The sequence below is a fragment of the Watersipora subatra genome, chromosome 7, assembly GCF_963576615.1.
Source record: "Watersipora subatra chromosome 7, tzWatSuba1.1, whole genome shotgun sequence".
Lineage (NCBI taxonomy): Eukaryota > Metazoa > Bryozoa > Gymnolaemata > Cheilostomatida > Watersiporidae > Watersipora > Watersipora subatra.
Window position 1 is genome coordinate 49,899,872 of NC_088714.1, and position 17,797 is coordinate 49,917,668.

Genomic DNA, 17,797 nt, shown 5'->3' on the forward strand with positions numbered 1-17,797 from the left:
ACTTTGTGATACACATGTACATCAACTTAAACACTGTGAACTCATCAAATTTTGAAAAACTTTTTGAAGATTACAATTGGCCCACAGAAACACTTAGTCAGTGCTGATATATAATGACAAGGGGAGATACAAATAAACGCTGCTGTTGTTTAAAATGTTGTTGCCTGTGTCATGAGAAGATTCTGTTAGCGCTCTTGGTTTGCTTCTGCTACTTGGGGTGTGCGCAGCAGTATAACCTACAATACGACTAGTGGGTTGCTTCAAGAGAGGAAAAAAGTAGGAGACTATGCTGATGTTTTATATAAAGGGCCGACAGAGCCTTTTTTGTTATATTAGGTGAAACACTATTTTTTCAGCAGCAAAAATAAGTGCTATCAGCAAGTCTGATTAAAACCAAACAAAAACACTTTGATTAATAATATCAAACTTTTAGGATAAAAACAGCTTAATATCTTTCATATGGTTTGCTTGAAACTCAGTAAAAATTTTCAAAGTGTTCATACGGCCAATAATTTGCTAGCTGATACCCTTCCTTCCGGTGCTCACCGTTGAAACCATCATTATTGCTAAAATCCTAAAAACTGAGTCATCCCGTAAAAGGAATGACTTGTGAAAAATGTTTTTCATTTCTATTCCAATTTCTGACACGCTTAGATATTTTTGCTGTTCATGGCAAACTTGAAACTCTTTTTCTATTGTTTAAGTTTCTACCTATTTATAATCACATTTCCACTATGATACTGTACAATTATGAACAAGCTTCCAATTACACGAAAGTAGAGAACACAGGCTATGAATTGAATAGTGGCGGGTCAAAATTACCACATACATCAACAAGTGATTATTTAAGCAAAAATATGACATATGGTTTTTTACTTTAAAAATGGGAAGCAAGTATGTCAATCATAATAGAAGCTTTATAGCTTTGGCAAAGTTTCACTGTACTGACATTTGCTTGTACAGTATTAGAGCAAAAACATTGACTTACCAAAAAGACTTGCACGTACAAACAAGCACTTTGAAGTGCCACTGCAATACAGCAAGAAACAACTGACATCTTTGCAAAAACTATATAATTAAAACAATGATTTGCTGAGGAGCTGCTCTAGCAAAATAGTATTTCTATACTTCTATAGAATTTACATACTTCGGATACACACATAAATTTGCTTCTAAAACTTTGGATTCTTTTAGGTAAAACAAAATAAAACAGCAGTGAATTCAATTATTATGCTAAACATTTTATTGGCTGGCTGCCTTTCTGACAGCAGCAACTGGTCGATTGGATTCTAACTCCTATCACAAGAAGTCATAAGGTCAGTCTCTGGTCAGAGACAACAGGATCTAGCCACTAGCAGTAAAAATATAAAGTTGCAGATCTTGATTACAAATTCTTAGACATGTCAGCTGACAACTTTTAAAACTGTGTGGATTGTATGGGGGCGTCATGATTATTAAACTGTCAGTATGATCAAAGGAGCTGGTGATAACTTGCTTTAAAGTTGCATTTTTTAGAAGTCATTCACTAAGTTTCCATACAACGGTAGGGTAGCTACACCTGAGTGCTCTTGTACCGAAGAGCTACACTGGGCCGACAAGCAGATCATGTTTCCATAAGGCGCAAGAGTGGTACGATGGGTGTGTGGCACTTTATGTCAAAGGTGCGTCTTTAAAGATAAACTTGCATAAGATTTTGGTAGATTTTATCAGGGAATGCAGGTATTTTGTTATCATTTGCAATCACTTTTGATCTTTGATGTGATCTGACTGCCAAGATGTTTCATGATGAAAATTGACAAAACTTGGTCGCTGTTAAAAGATTCAGAAGAAAATATGTGCTGAAATGATGCCACTAGTTGCGCGATCATCACAAAGATGGCATATCGCATGGGTGTTTTGCTTTCAAACAGCAACAAGGAATCACGACAGATTGAGAGCAACACAGCTGCTTTCATGATTGCATTGCGGCGTCATGTGAGACTGTGTCGATATGCTTTTGCTGTATGAAAATTTAGTAACTATGTTCTTAGCTTTTCTATCCTGCTTGGCTTCTTGAGCAGTCACCACAAAGTTAAATATCTTGGAATTTTTGTAGCATCAGTTTATATGGCAAGAAACTCTGACATCTTTGCAAAATAAATTATCACCATTTGTGAAAAATTAAGTTTGTACTAAATAAACCAAAAACCTTTGGATTACAAAGAACTGTTGAGTTGTAGCGTTTAGCCTGTGGTCTGATGAGCCTGCTTCTTTAATAGTTCACTTTTGGATTTTGAGCTCGTGTCTGACAACAAAATTAATGTTTATTTTATTGTTGTATTTATTCTGTTTTTAGTTTGTCGCAGCGCAGAGTTAGATGTTAAAAAGCTTATATTACATGAGACTAGGCTAGCATATTGGTAAGAGTATTTGTTTAGTTTTTGCAGCCATTGTTCACCCTTTTATGTATCAAGGAACGGCTCGCATACTTGAAACACCAAATGAGAAACAGAATAAAACCACTAAACCAGAAATGGAGATGAGTAAACTACTTTCTGTACGTAGCTCTTTGTGAAAAAAAAAAGCTGATGAGCTCAAATAAAAGTCTACAATCTTAGAGTGACTCCTCAACCGGCTAATGTCAGCAACCCAAAGTATTTTAACAACAATTATAATAACAAGTAAATAGTGATAAATACAATACAATAAAGATAAATTGATGTGTAAATACGGCAGCCAATGCTTTGATGTTTATCAATTGTATAAAGGCTGGCAACTAGGGTATTTTAATTTCATGATCATGTGACTGATTTTTTGTCAAACTTGCAATAACATCACAATATTTGGCAATGATGACTACACAGATCAATGGTAAGTGCAGTTATCAGCACTGACATGAGCACTGACATGAGCACTGACATGAGCGCTGACATGAACCTTGGCATGAGCCCTGACATGAGCCCTGACATGAGCCCAGACATGAGCACTGAAATGAGTACTGGGATGAGTACTGACATGAGCACTGACATGAGTACTGACATGAGCACTGGCATAAGCACTGACATGATCACTGACATGAGCACTGACATGAGCACTGACATGAGCACTGACATGAGCACTGACATGAGCACTGACATGAGCACTGACATGAGCACAGACATAAACACTAATGTACAGTAGATACTAATGCTAACACCAATGTGGGTACTAATTTGAACCCCAGTGTGGACACTAGTGTTGACATTAATGTCGACAATAATGTGGGCACTGATATAGATAATAAAGTGAACCATGGTGTGGAAACTGATATAGACACTGATGTGAGCGCTGATGTGGGCACTGAAGATGACACTAATGTTGACACATACGTGTACACTGATGTGGACACGTATGTTCATTACTGTTGTGGTCATTGACATGGTCACTGATTTATTTGGCACATACTTTTGAAGGCATTCATACTAGATTAAGCATGTTGTTACTTGTTTGGAGATGTTTTGCATTACTACTCCCTTCTTGGCTTGTTACCACAAAAAAATAAACATTTGCATTGCCAATAGTTACAAAAATCAGCTGCAACTTGAAAAAACTAGAAATGTCATCAATGTCAAAGTCAATAACTCAATTGATCTGTTTCATCACCTTTAAAACTAAATTGCTTCTTTAAAAAGCAATGAACAAGGTCTTCACGGATAGATTTCTTACACAGACCTCTAGAATTATGTTCTAACCAACTGAAAGGAAGATAAAACTCCATTTTTAGCAATGCTTGATTTCTCTTGCGGTTTAGCATAGCATAACACCTACATTCTTGCGCAAGTTTTATGTTATTTTCAGCTACAAAATTTATGAAAAGGTGATATAATATGATTAAAGGCATAACGACCTTTTCTTTGTTCTTAACAGTAACACCAATTACTATGAATTTGGAGTTTTCTTTCTACATTTCATGAGGGCACAATTCTTACGCTTCTGACAACTACTCGTAACCTCCACAAATCTACAACTACATGTAATGTAGTTATTAAGTAACATGAACCTAACAGAATTCGGAGCATATTATTTCTATAAAATATATTACACTCACTTGTGAAATGTCATAATCGTATTGCATCATGGAGTATAACATCATCATAATGTATTGTGCAGCATAACATTGCATTATCATACAAAAAGTTACGCTATACTTAGTTTGTTACATCACAGCTTGTTATGGAAAGTTATACTGCTTTGCATTACATTGTGTATGGCATATTTTGTGACCCAATATAAAAACATGTTGTAATTTAATAAAAAGTCGATATTATCTTACAATGGGCAAACTTCTGCATTGTTTCAATACATATTTGCTGTATTTTTTGCGGTTTTTACTACATTTTTTAATTTATTTTGATAAAAGTTTAAATCCAGTCAAATAGGTTGTAATTGTAGTAAAAGTTTAAAATCTCTGAAAACTGCTTTTAAACCAGAAAAAGTTTTTCCAAAGCTACTTACTATGGGATGTGAAGAGGAGAATTCTACTGGGTTGTTTCCAATAGCAGAGATTAAAATAGCGTCAATATGCCGATCGTATGGATCACCACAGTTCCTGTCCATTGTGCCGGCGCAGCAGATCATTTCATAGAATGCAAATGTGTCAGAAACGTTTTTTGTTCCTTAAAACAAAGCAACACCATTAATATGTTTGCATAGGATGCCAATAAATTGTATAGAGTATTATGAGCAACTCGTAAAAATAACACTTTTGAATAACCTTTACTATAGTAAAAACCTTGTCTGTCCATTCCCTTATTTATCTGTCTGTCTAAAGTCATGTTAAGTGCGTTATGAAAAAAGAATGTCATGTACAGGATTCAAACTCAAGTAACCTGATTTGCAACCAAGCGCTTTACCACCGCTCCACTCCATGAACTTTAAGCATCCAAACATACTTTTACGCATAGTGATTACACACGATAATCTCTTATGGAACTACCAACGTACTAGTAGGTGTGATTTTTGATTAATTTTGCTTTTTAATAGTTCATGCGGGTTTTAAAAAATATACACTTAGTTTTTCGAAACAAGTTTGTGCTAAGTTGAGTCTCGTTGAAAACCTTTTTGTTAAGAAAATTGCTTCTATGAGTCCTAATAAGCCCTCACACTAAACTGAGATTCAATCAAAATTATGAGAATATGAAGGTTTGTCCGCGTTTGCTTTGATTAAAAACTGCAAAGCAAACTGATTTTAAAATCCAAATGATCAATCCGAAATATAAATGTAATTGTTATTATTCATGCTAGGCTAGTTTTAATAGTTCTGCATTTAACAAACATTAATTTTTCACTGCAGGTAAATTTTTCTAAAGTTAATAAACAGTTATGGCTTACTTTATTGATTATCTTGCTCAATAGCTTTTTGACCAACTCAAAATAAAAACAGAATTTTTGGCGACTAGCATTAAAAAAATTGAGAAAAATTCATAAGATTATGTAAAAAAGAAATATGAGTGTGAGTGTCTAATAATGCAGATATTGATATGATCTGTTTTAGCCTAACAAGAATGAAATTATATCATAATATGATCTCATATAAAGATCTAAAATAAAAATGTAACTATAACATATTATGTTATAGTTACATCTTTATTTAGTAAGACATAAAAAGTAGCCTATATAAAACTAGTAGTTTGTTATTGGATTGTTTATTCAATAGCTAGGATATCATGAGTAGTTGGCGTTTTTACCAATCCCTGTATATTACTAAATAAACATTGACTTTTGTGTTATTCACATGATGGATGAATGTTCTGATCTAGATAATGACTGTTATTTGTTTAATACATTGTATATTGTTTTTATTAAATAACTGAAATATTATTTTATTAAAACATATATTTAAATTTACAGTGCTGCTTTTGTTGTTATTTCTGAGTCACTAAAATAATAAAGTTACAGACATTTTGTTTTATATTTAGATTTGTCTGCTCTATGCTTAGGACAAACAGAAAACATCTAACAAATAAAAAAAGTTTTTTTAATTTCTTTTTAAAAAATTGTATGTTAACCTTTTGATTGTAAGTAAAAGTTTCGCTTCAAATTATTTCAACTTTGATGTAAAAAATTAAATTAGTTTAACATCAACAATATGTCATGAACCACATCGCTGACTTTTAATTTTTACGTTTTTACTGTAATACTGAAATTTTCACTTCTTCAACCAAAAGTAGATTTACATGAAAAAACTAATGATTTTTGCATGACTGTAGGTAAAACATATTCAAAGATGATACGCTTTGTAAATGCATGCCAGCAAAAAACTAGGAAGTTGCTGACAATGTAGATCCACTAAAAGCATGAGTAAAACTTTTTAGAAACATTTAGAACACATCAAATAATAAATCCAAAAGTGGTGCAATGTTTCATCAATAAAATTTGAACCTTTAAAGTTTTATAACCTTTCACAATTTTATTTTTAATAAAATAAAACTTTGAAAATTTCAAGCAATGTGCTTTACCGTGTACATTTCTTGGATTGATGACGATTTCTATGTTTGCTTGTTTTAGCCCTGGTGTAGTCATGTGACTAAACTGATTAAACTTTCTTTACTCACAATGATGTCAAAAGAACCCATGTTGAGCTTTTAATTCTGGGTTTTCTGAAGCTTATGCATAGTTTATTAAAAATTGTGCTTTCAAGTCTGCGAAAGAAGTTGCTGTATGATATATATACTTCCACAGCAGAGTTTTACTTCACATGAAACTACCAACTATGCATGGCAATAAGTAAGACATGCAACCAGCATAAATACCTTAAAACCTCTAATTGAATGACATGACACTCTATTTTTAACCCTTATTTTCTAGTGACAGTCAAATAGAGGTGGAGTTCAAATAGAGGTGGCATTCAATTAAAGGTTTTACGGTGAATAAAAAATGAAAGGTTAGAACAATGACAGGTTGGAACAATGAAAGGTTAGAACAATGACAGGTTGGAACAATGACAGGTTGGAACAATGACAGGTTGGAACAAGGGCTAAAATAAAGGCTAAGGCAAACAGCAAATGTCATTGCAAAAAATATAAGTTGAGCATTTATACAACAACTGTAATACAATATAATAATACAATAATACTGTAATACAAATTCTTTTAAAATCAAGAAGAGAATTTCTGTAAAATTTTCTAATCTAAATTATATTAAGTAGCTGCCTTAGCATAACTATGTGCATGTTTGAATTAATGATAATTTACATATTCTAATTAATTTCTCACAATGATGTCAACATAATCCATATTGGAGCTTCTTACTGTAGGTTTCAAAATTTATTTTAAAAAAAAATGTTACCATAAAACTATTAAAAAAATCCAAATGATGGTACATTGTATTTGACCAATGATACAGTTTTACTAACTCTATATAATTATAACACTACTGTATTTTTCGGTGTGTCAAAACCAAATTTTGGATTTGTCTGTCAGTAAGTTTTTTTCATTAATGATTTGCTCAAATGCTGCCAATTGGGCATTTATATTTCTACTTACATGACACATTTAGAGGTTTATATAACAGAAATTAGTAAAAATTACTGCTTTTCATATTTCTAGAGCGACGATATATGAAATAGTTTTTGTGTGCTTTTTTGTACAACTATTGTAAACAATTTTTAATGAAATGAAAGTTGATATAAAACTTGCTGACTTTCATCATAATGTGACAACAATATAAAAACTATTATAATTGTTTGTCTTGATAGAAATACGCAAGTTACAAAATTGCAAACTTTTTTAAATTTGGTGCTGCAACTTTTCAAAATATGACCAATTATTTTCTTTTGTATTAGCAACTGTTTTGGCATTCATTGAGCTTTTATTAGAAACTACATGTACATTTGTTGCGGGTACAATACTGCAAAAAAGATTTTTGCAGTGTTGTACTTGCAGTGCTGCAAGTACAACACTGCAAGTGTTGCAAGTGCAACACTTGCAACACTGTTGTAAGTGTTGTACTTGCAATAGTGTTGCAAGTACAACACTTGCAACTTTTTTGCAATCTTTATTTTGCAAGTACAACACTTGCAACACTGTTGTAAGTGTTGTACTTGCAATAGTGTTGCAAGTACAACACTGTTGCAACACTGTTGTAAGTGTTGTACTTGCAATAGTGTTGCAAGTACAACACTTGCAACTTTTTTGCAATCTTTATTTTGCAAGTACAACACTTGCAACACTGTTGTAAGTGTTGTACTTGCAATAGTGTTGCAAGTACAACACTGTTGCAACTTTTTTGCAATCTTTATTTTGCAAAAAATATTTTTGAGCCAGATGGTAAATTGTTGCTGTCCCAACTGGAACTGAAGTTCTCTCAGTAACTTAACATATCATAGCTGTAGCTATGGAGATTATAGATGAAAATGAAATAATACATTAACTTTTTTACATTTTCTGTTAACTTACATCTATCGCAAACTTATTTTTTTGTAATTGAGGTGAAGTTTAGTCATTGAAGCATAAAAAGGTGATATAAGACATAAAACAGCTAAAGATATCCGTTAAAAAGTAGTCGTGTAAAAGTGGGTCTCACAAATATGATAAAGCTAGTGGTTGTTTGATGTTATTTATTTAAAATTTTATTATTTAAAGAGCACAAAAAAAGCTAAACACATGACCACAAAGTAGACAAACCTCATAAAAACTGTTTAGCTGTTCTAGAAGTAGCAATATTCTTTGTGATATAGAAATGTACAGGTAAACACTTAAATATTGGTTAACAAATTTACTATTAAGCTATTGTTTATCATGGTTTCCATGATTACTGAGAGATTATTGGTAATGCCAAACCTGCTGAAGTTAGCTGGTAAAATAGTTTTATTAATTTAGCATTTTCGACTCAAACAAAGATCTATCTTTCTTGATCTGAAACTTACAACTTACAAACATGTTTTGGAGCTGATCTTTTAAAAAACGTTGGCGTACGATTATACCTACGCCAATATTTTGATGGCGATGGGTGATGGTGATGGGTTCGAATCTCATGCGATACAATCTTTTTTCAACATCTAATCATAGCTTTATACAGATGGAAGGACAGACACAGCTCTTATAGTAGGAAAAGTCGTTATAGTTAAATTGATGATTGTCAAAGTACAAATGTTGCAAAATAATAAAATATTTATTGAAGGCAATAAGTTTAGTGAGAATTTACAAACATTACACATTCAGCAATATTGAGTATTAATATTAAAGTTTACAAAGATGTAAGGTATGACTAGAAACAGTATTTGAAAAAAAGTTTTTATAAACATTCTAAAAATAACATATCTTCACTAGCGATGTATTATCAATCTAACATTGTTTACCTTAAAGCAAGTCTGGCAAAGTCGAAGTTTCGCACTATCTCAATGTGTTTCGTCAACTAGTATGCCCGTGACTTCTTTGCTTGCACTGGTCGATAGATCCTGTGTTGAAATGTAGGCAGGTCTAAAATATACATGTAACAGCTACTAGTAACTTCAGGAGCGGCTAACATCTCTAGGCAGATCAACTATTTATGATCTAGTTTGCGGAATGAATCTCAAAAACAGAATAAATTATGCAGAGAGCTAGTATAGTTTGCCTTCTATCGACATAGTTTCATAAAAGTACCACACCTAAACGTCTTCCCAATTCTGAAAGCATTGATTAGCTATGCAACACACCTTGTATCTTAGTATGCAAAAAGGTTTGGATACAGCAGTTAACTGTGTCACAAAAAACGTTATTGAGTCACCACAGTTTATCATTGATCAACGCAAAAGGTCGGATAATCTTTTGTCACTTTCTTCTGTTATCACTCACATTATAAACATCTCAATACAACGTAATTCCATTCAGGAGTAGTAAGCGTATTTTATTGTGCAAAGATGGTCACTCAAAACAATGTTATAGATCACCAATGTTTAACTAAAGGCATCACGCTGACGTATGTATGACTACTCGTGTCAACCATGCCTTATCACCGACTTTAGTTTAGTTATTTTATATACATAGGTTGATTTGCTAGTAGTTATATACTAGCTGTGTGCATCAATATGGTTTTACCATCTGATATAAACAGGAAAAGAATCTCACAAAACTAACACAATAAACTGATGACAGGCAAAAGGTGCAAAGGTATTACGAAGACACATCAACCATAGAGCTAACATTGATGTTAATAGAAGTCTTGGGGCACATACCATATCCAAATCTCATTAGTTACTAGACCCATGTTAGCTAAAAGAGAAGGTAACTGATCTCAGTTACCTTCTTCGTTAACTTATTAAGTAAGAATGATCTTATGTTAACTATCTAATATTAGAAATTATTTTTCTGTCAGACAATATTTTTGTAACAAAATGACTCAAAAATCTGCTGGTTTCCATCATAATTCTTTCATTCCTTCTCTGGACTTCCTAGCATTTCATTAGTTGACACAATCAACATACCAACTTAGAGAATAGTTCCCTAAAAGTGACAGCTACTCTAGAAAGTTTCAATTTAGTTTAAAACAGTTTAGAGGTTTTAGAAACAGTACAGCAAAAAAAAACTTACACTTACTCCAGCTATCTTTAAAAACAAACTCGCATAAGACTTTTGTAGATTTTATCAGAAAGTACTGGTACTTTTTTATAATTTGCTAAAACTTTTGATGTTTGAGATGATCTGATTGATAGACTGTTTTAAAATTAAAATCGATAAAACATGATCGCGATTACGAAACTCAGAAGAAAAATATGTGCGAAATGACGTCACGAGTTGTTATTGTTGCGATAGTTGGTACCTGCTACTGCATTCAATTGTATGGTTACCCATCCCTATCATGTCAGCCTGTTTGCAATTACAGATGTCATAATCACACATTAACTTGATCTGAGCGTTTTAATCAAAATAAAGTTTTATGAATTTTAATCTTGAAACACTCTGGCAATCAGATCACCTCAAGCATCAAAAACAATTACAAATGATAGAAAAACACCAATAATTTCTGATAAAATTTACTAAAGATTCTGTGAAAGTTCGTCTTTAAGTAAGTGTTACAATGTATGCTTAAATTTTTTGATTGAGGAGTATTTGTTGAACAGACCTTTTCATAAAACTCTATGCTGAAAAGGCTGGTATATTTTATTGGTTATAATGTAATGCACAGATAGAGAACAAATTGTTGGCAGTTTTATAAGATAATTATAGATTTTGCAATATTTCCTCCCAAAGTTCCAGAAATAAAACTGGCACAAGATTCTTTGCAGCTAAATAAAACTTATGATAGAGTATCTCTGGTGAGCTGAACAAAAAATTGCTTATGCCAGTTGCAAGTCTGTCAATGGAAACATAAAAAGCTCGCAATGCAGCCACTAGTTTGATGCGATCATTTTTTTTCAGTGATGACCAAAAAATAAATAACGCAAAAATACTAGTGTAATAAAATTTTTACTGGTAAATTTAAAAATGTTAGCACTACACATTCATCCTAAAAAGCTAAATTGCATTAAGCCTACCATTTTGGTGATTATTGAATATTTTTTGCATGACTGCTCTCTCATTGGCTGATTTCGTTAGAGACGAGCCCATTTTTTATGCTTTGAAAAGTTACTGAAAATGATGAGCCAGTCAATATGCGGATAAATTTTTATCCGGCAGGAGCAGAAAGCAATTCCAGTACAGGTACTACTGAACAATACCAAGCAACGTACAAAGGCATAAAAAACTTGAATATACATACTTGGGTTGATGTAGCTAATTAAACATTGCTATAATAACCTTTCTTTAAAAAGCTAACTTTAACTTTCAAAGTATTATTTTAATTGAGCTCATGCCAAAAAAATTACTTTCTAGCTTCCATCTAGTTTTACAAAAAAAATATTTAAGTTTTAAGTGGTTAAATAATAATTGTACACTGTGTATACCAATTACAGAACAAAAACTAATTTTAAAATACTTTTAGTGGCAGGATAACTCCTGGTTTTACACTGCGCTAAATTTTAAACCATCAAATTATTTTAAAGAGTTTTAAAAATGCTCTGACTTTGATGATTTTTTGCACAACCCAATCACTCAATAAATTCCAAATCATGCATACCGGTGGTAAAACGTGGCGACCCTTCACGTTTCAAGAACAAGTACTTGCCTCGGAACCACTTGCTTAAGAACAATCTTTCTGCTGAGGCAATGTTCTGGTAATATAATGACATAAAAACCTGCTGTGTCACACCATAAATCTTTCATCCCCCTCTCAGAACTTCCTAGCATTTCATAAGTTGGCACAATCAACATACCAACTAGGAAAATAATTCCCTGATAGTGGCAGCCATTTTAGGAAGTTTCAATTTAGTTTGGAAAAGAACCTACAGTGTAGAAGCAGTACAATAAACAGAAAAAATACACTTATTTGATACGATGTCTTTTGGGAGAATGACCAATAAATTAATAGAATTTGATGGTTTTTCTTCAGCTGCGACGCTTGTGTATTTTGTAGTTACAAAAGGTACATGTATGCAGTACAAATTGGGGAAAACACCCGGGAAGTACACATAGGGAGTACACATAGAGAGTACACATAGGGAGTACACATATGCTGTACACATAAAAAGTACACATAGGGAGTACACGTAATGAGTACACACAGGGAGTACACATAGGTAGTACACATATAGGAGATAAACATAGGTAGTACACACAGGGAGTACACATAGGTAGTGCACACAGGAAGTACACATAGGGAGTAAACATATGAGTACACATATGAAGTACACACAGGGAGTACACATAGGGAGTACGTGTATGTGGTACATACAAGGGCATTCTAAACAAGCTTATGCACAGTTACAAAAAATTCAAATAGCTTTTGCCTTCATTGTAATACACGAGAGTGCGAAGCAACCAAGTCACGTAGAGCTTGCTGACAGCAGATAAGCACATGCATCTTGTTGCGCCATTAAGGTTATAGCCTAAGATCTTTGTTATTAGTCAATATTCATAGACTTTGATCACCAACCACTTGTTGTACAGCATATTTGCTCAAAAAATGTCAAAATGCTTTCAATAATTTCATCCAGAGGCCACCCTCTAATTAATAGATTAATTTCAGTGCTGATCACTTCCAACTAAAAGCAGCAAGAAGAAGATAACTCCGTGTATATGGCTACAAGTCCTTCAAATGCTTGACTGAAAATAATTTTATTTAAGAAAAATATGTTTAGATATTCTATGAAATGTAGAAAATTCAGCAAGCACCCAAAAACTGTTTGCCGATTTTATTGGTAAACTGTTGATGTTTACTTTCGTTTTATGACTCTGGTATGGTATACTTTGGAAAATGTTTTTGTTTGAAATGACATTATTGTCAATAAATTAATATGTATAGAATTCAAGTAAGTTTATGATCTGCCCTTAATCAACCTTGTAAAACATTTTCATTATCCTTGCTGTTGACTATAGATTCACTAAGTGGACTGATATGTAACTGATCTTTGAGAGTAGCATGAGTAATGTAAATTAACCTGGCACTATGAACAGATGCACTACAATTATCAGAATAATCGTCTTATCAGCATATAAACATAAATTTAATGAGATTATAATTTTATACTATATCCATTATGATTATCCAGATAATATTATCTGGATAATAATCTTATAAGTATAAAAATATAAATTAGCAAATATAAACATCAGGCTAATTTATTTTACATCATGTAAATAACTTATCATTTTTCTCAGCACTACACTATTGACTGTTCAGATTAATGGGATAAATATTATGTTTCATAACTGTCTTTGTTATTTACAGCAGCTTTACTATTCATCATGGCATAACTACCCAATGCACTGTATAAGCTAGTTTCCCATAGAATAGAGAGAGAGAATAGAGAGAGAGAATAGAGAGAGAGAGAATAGAGAGAGAGAAAGAGAGAGAGAATAGAGAGAGAGAATAGAGAGAGAGAAAGAGAGAGAGAATAGAGAGAGAGAGAGAGAGAGAGAGAGAGAGAGAGAGAGAGAGAGAAAGAGAGAGAGGGAGAGAGAATAGAGAAAGAGAATAGAGAGAGAAGAGAGAGAATAGAGAGAGAGAATAGAGAGAGAATAGAGAGAGAGAGAGAGAGAGAGAGAGAAAGAGAGAGAAAGAGAGAGAGAGAAAGAGAGAGAGAGAGAGAATAGAGAGAGAGAATAGAGAGAGAATAGAGAGAGAGAATAGAGAGAGAGAATAGAGAGAGAGAGAGAATAGAGAGAGAGAATAGAGAAAGAGAATAGAGAGAGAGAGAGAAGAGAGAGGGAGAGAGAGAGGGAGAGAGAGAGAGACAGAGACAGAGAACCACTTATTTGCAAGGGATGCATGAAAAATTTCGTGTACACTATGGTAGAATTCTTGTAGCCATAGCCACTGTCAGCAACTTCATCAAGGTTATCACTATTTTGTACAGTTACGGTATTTTTCGTGTGAACAGTAAATTGCTAGAGAACAACCGAAATGGCAATAAATGCTTAGTCAAGAGATGATTAGTCAAGTCAAACTTACCTAATTACACCAGACACGTAATAAATGGGCAGACAAAAGGAGAGTATTTGCGACTACTTAGAATGAATCACAAGCATCTTTATGCTTGTCCCATGACTTCATAATCAGAAGCAATGAACGATCACCCGAGTTGTCAGTAATTATATTCATTATGTGAATAAACTGTTGACATCGAAGCAATTCGGAGTGTTCTAGAATCTTGAACACATCAGCACTTGCATAAAGCATAATTTCCATACTAGCTGTAAACGCCTGTGACAGGTTTACAAACTATTTTTCTGAGAAGTTGTTAGTTTTTTAAGAGAACTGCTAATGAAACCTTCCCACAATGCATTACACAGGCAAAGTTTTGTACTTCTGCTGTAACTTAATGCTGCCGGAGTTTTATTGTAAATCTGGATATTGAAGCCAAATTTACCAACTTTTGGTTGCTGTTGAGAACAACTATTTTAAAAATGCCAATAATATTTCGTAGTAATCTGGCCATGTGACCATCGCTGACAAAGCTCGTGGGGAAAAATACATCTAGTTTCATATTGCTATGCTTTGCTGCACGACTATGATGTTTGTGTCTCACTGCCGAAAGGATAACCACACTTAGAAAGACTGTGGATAAATAGTTTGAGTGTCATTGACTCAACTCACCATTGTTTCCACATCAATAAAGTTCTAAAAGATCTGGATAGCATTGAATGAAGGGTTGAACTTAAAACCTTCAAGTGAAAAGTGGTGGCCAACCTTGACCAGTAACTTCATGTTTACCGCGGTTACATTAAGAGTTTTGAACTAATAATTGTTTTCTAACTAAAAATGCATCATTTAGCTCAAACAGCTAATAAATTTTAACTGAGGCATGTGAATTACAAAGATCTACCATCATGCCCATTTTTCCATAAAAACCCATGGTTCCATATGTTTTCCATGTTTTTTTCAAATCATCAGCAAGATGAAAAGGGCAAAAATCCGCAAGACAAGCAAGTTGTGTTGCTAGCATATCCTTAACTAACATTTCCTTCCTGCAAATGATAAAAACAGCTCTTGTTCGTCATGAGCAAACAAATGCCATCCAAGCTATTCCAGTTTAACCATTTTTTACTTTTCAGCCGTTCTTATTTAAATTTAGCAGTTCCGAATGGGCTGCTACGACTTCCAGCATAAATTCCTTAAACTTTTAGCAAAATGGACATGTTACTCTGCATCATGCAAATGTTCATGGAATCAGCTATTGCATGGTAACATGATGGGTGCACAACTCCAAATCTGCATCATCCACACATGAAAACATAGTGATAGAGTTTAGGTTGCAAGGTGATAGGTTTAGTTTATATTGTAATAGAACGATGTGTTTTTCTCTGCAATGCTTTTGAAAATCGTATGTCAAGCTTTTAAACAATGATCATTATAGATGAGAAATGGCAAGTAGATTTCAACAAAACCAGAAAGAACATGGAAGTAAATCAGTAATGGTTCGCTTATGCTGTTAAGTGCCATAACCGACTGATACTGTTTCCACTTAAAACTTGCTCAGTGGCGGGCAACAAGCCAGCTCTATCTAAGTGGTTCAAAAACATGTTTTGTCATTTTTGCATTGCTGTAAGCTTCTGTACCTTGGCTATACACCAACACTTGATTATTGCGAGTAAATCTGAGTATTAAGCTAAGAATTTATCATTGTGTACTAAGGCTAAAGGTCAACAACATGTCAAAATACCATAGGAATGACATAATCACAGGATTTGCCTTTGAGGAATCATATGGACAATGAGCTATGACAAAAAGATATTTCATAGAGGAGAGGACAACAGGAAATTGGTAATCATCTAGTGCTTTGATTTATACCAAAGCACTACCTTTATCACTCGTAAAATCCAAATTATTAAGATAAACAACAAAATAATTAGACTGCAAAAAAATCAAAACATTCTGTACATGTCAGGGAAAGATTCATTGCTCAATATGTTCTTTGTAAAAAATGAGGCATTCTTTTTCCTAATATTTTTTCAGATTATGGGAGAGAATAGACCATAAATCTACCACTGTTAGCTCACAGAGTAAGTCCAACTGCCACTAGCCCACAGAGTAAGTCAAACTGCCATTAGCCCACAAAGTAAGTCCACATGCTACTTGCCCACAGAGTAAGTCCAACCACCACTAACCCACAGAGTGAAGAAGTCACCACACACTGATGTTTAGCACCGGCACCAGGCTCAAGCATGCTGGTATTTTTTTCAAAACATGCTGAGACTCTCCATCTACCACTGGTTACTTATTTTAGTGCATTTTTGGTAATTTAGAAAGACACCTGAAATTATTTTTTTCACAACTAATAAAAATTTAGGAAGGTAAGTAGATGCCATGCATATATGATTACTCTGTATAAATATTACTCAAAACAGTGAGCTTTTAGAAAACATGGATAAAAAAAATTGTGAAGTCACAAGGAAAATCGTTATGATACATTAGATGATTGGCAGCATGTGTGTTTCAAAATCAAGTTTAAAAATTTAAAAAGTGTAGTTTGATTTAAAATAAAAACCAAAATGTAATGCTTAAAAATGAACTTACACAAATTTAAATGAATTTTATAGGAAAGCAGCGGTATTTTTCTATCAGCTGCGATTGTTTTTGATGTTTCAAGTATAGATGCCATAACTGCACTTTTGTTTCGTTTGCTTGTTTTAACCGTGATCAAGTTTTGACAATTTTAACCTTGAAACATCCCGGCAGTCAGATCACCCCAAAACATAAAAAAACAATCACAAATAATATAAAAAATACTGATAATTTTTGATGAAACCTACAAAAATTTTGTGGAAGTTCATTTGTAACAAAATGAATTATGAAGATAGACCTTAAAACTTACCTAAATTAAATTACAAGCATCACCATAAACATAGCTATTTTGATGTATATCAAGGAAAAATATTCTGCTCACTTTTTTGCTGTCTCGTTAGCTCGGTCGAACACTCGTCACAAGGCTGACACTAATACTGGCGTCTCGTCTCACTTTCTTTTTAGTCTGCACTGAGCTTCCACTTTAGGGGTGATATTGGAATCCCCTGCATAGACATACAGTATCATTGTGGGTATCAACAGATGTCAGCTTATCAAACATGTTACGCTGTTATGGCAGCAGATGATAACGATATCGCTTTGTCAGTATTGGATTGTGACTATTTTGGCAGCAAACTGCCTGTATTTTGATCTCTGTGTCATGTATGATTGTGAATTGCGACTACCCTGACCAAGGCTTCTTTGTGACTTTACTTTATTCCCAGCAATACAACATCGTATAGTGGCTGACGTTTGG

General features: G+C 33.5%; 1 long non-coding RNA gene across 1 annotated transcript; it reads right to left on the reverse strand.

The window, feature by feature from the left end:
- Window positions 1–4,479: 4,479 nt before the first annotated feature.
- LOC137399445 (uncharacterized) lies at window positions 4,480–17,439 on the reverse strand. Its single transcript, XR_010979161.1, has 3 exons — window positions 17,423–17,439; window positions 9,317–9,437; window positions 4,480–4,634 (listed from the first exon to the last, which is right to left on the reverse strand). It is a non-coding gene; the product is annotated as an uncharacterized lncRNA (long non-coding RNA).
- Between the last annotated feature and the right edge of the window lie 358 nt (window positions 17,440–17,797).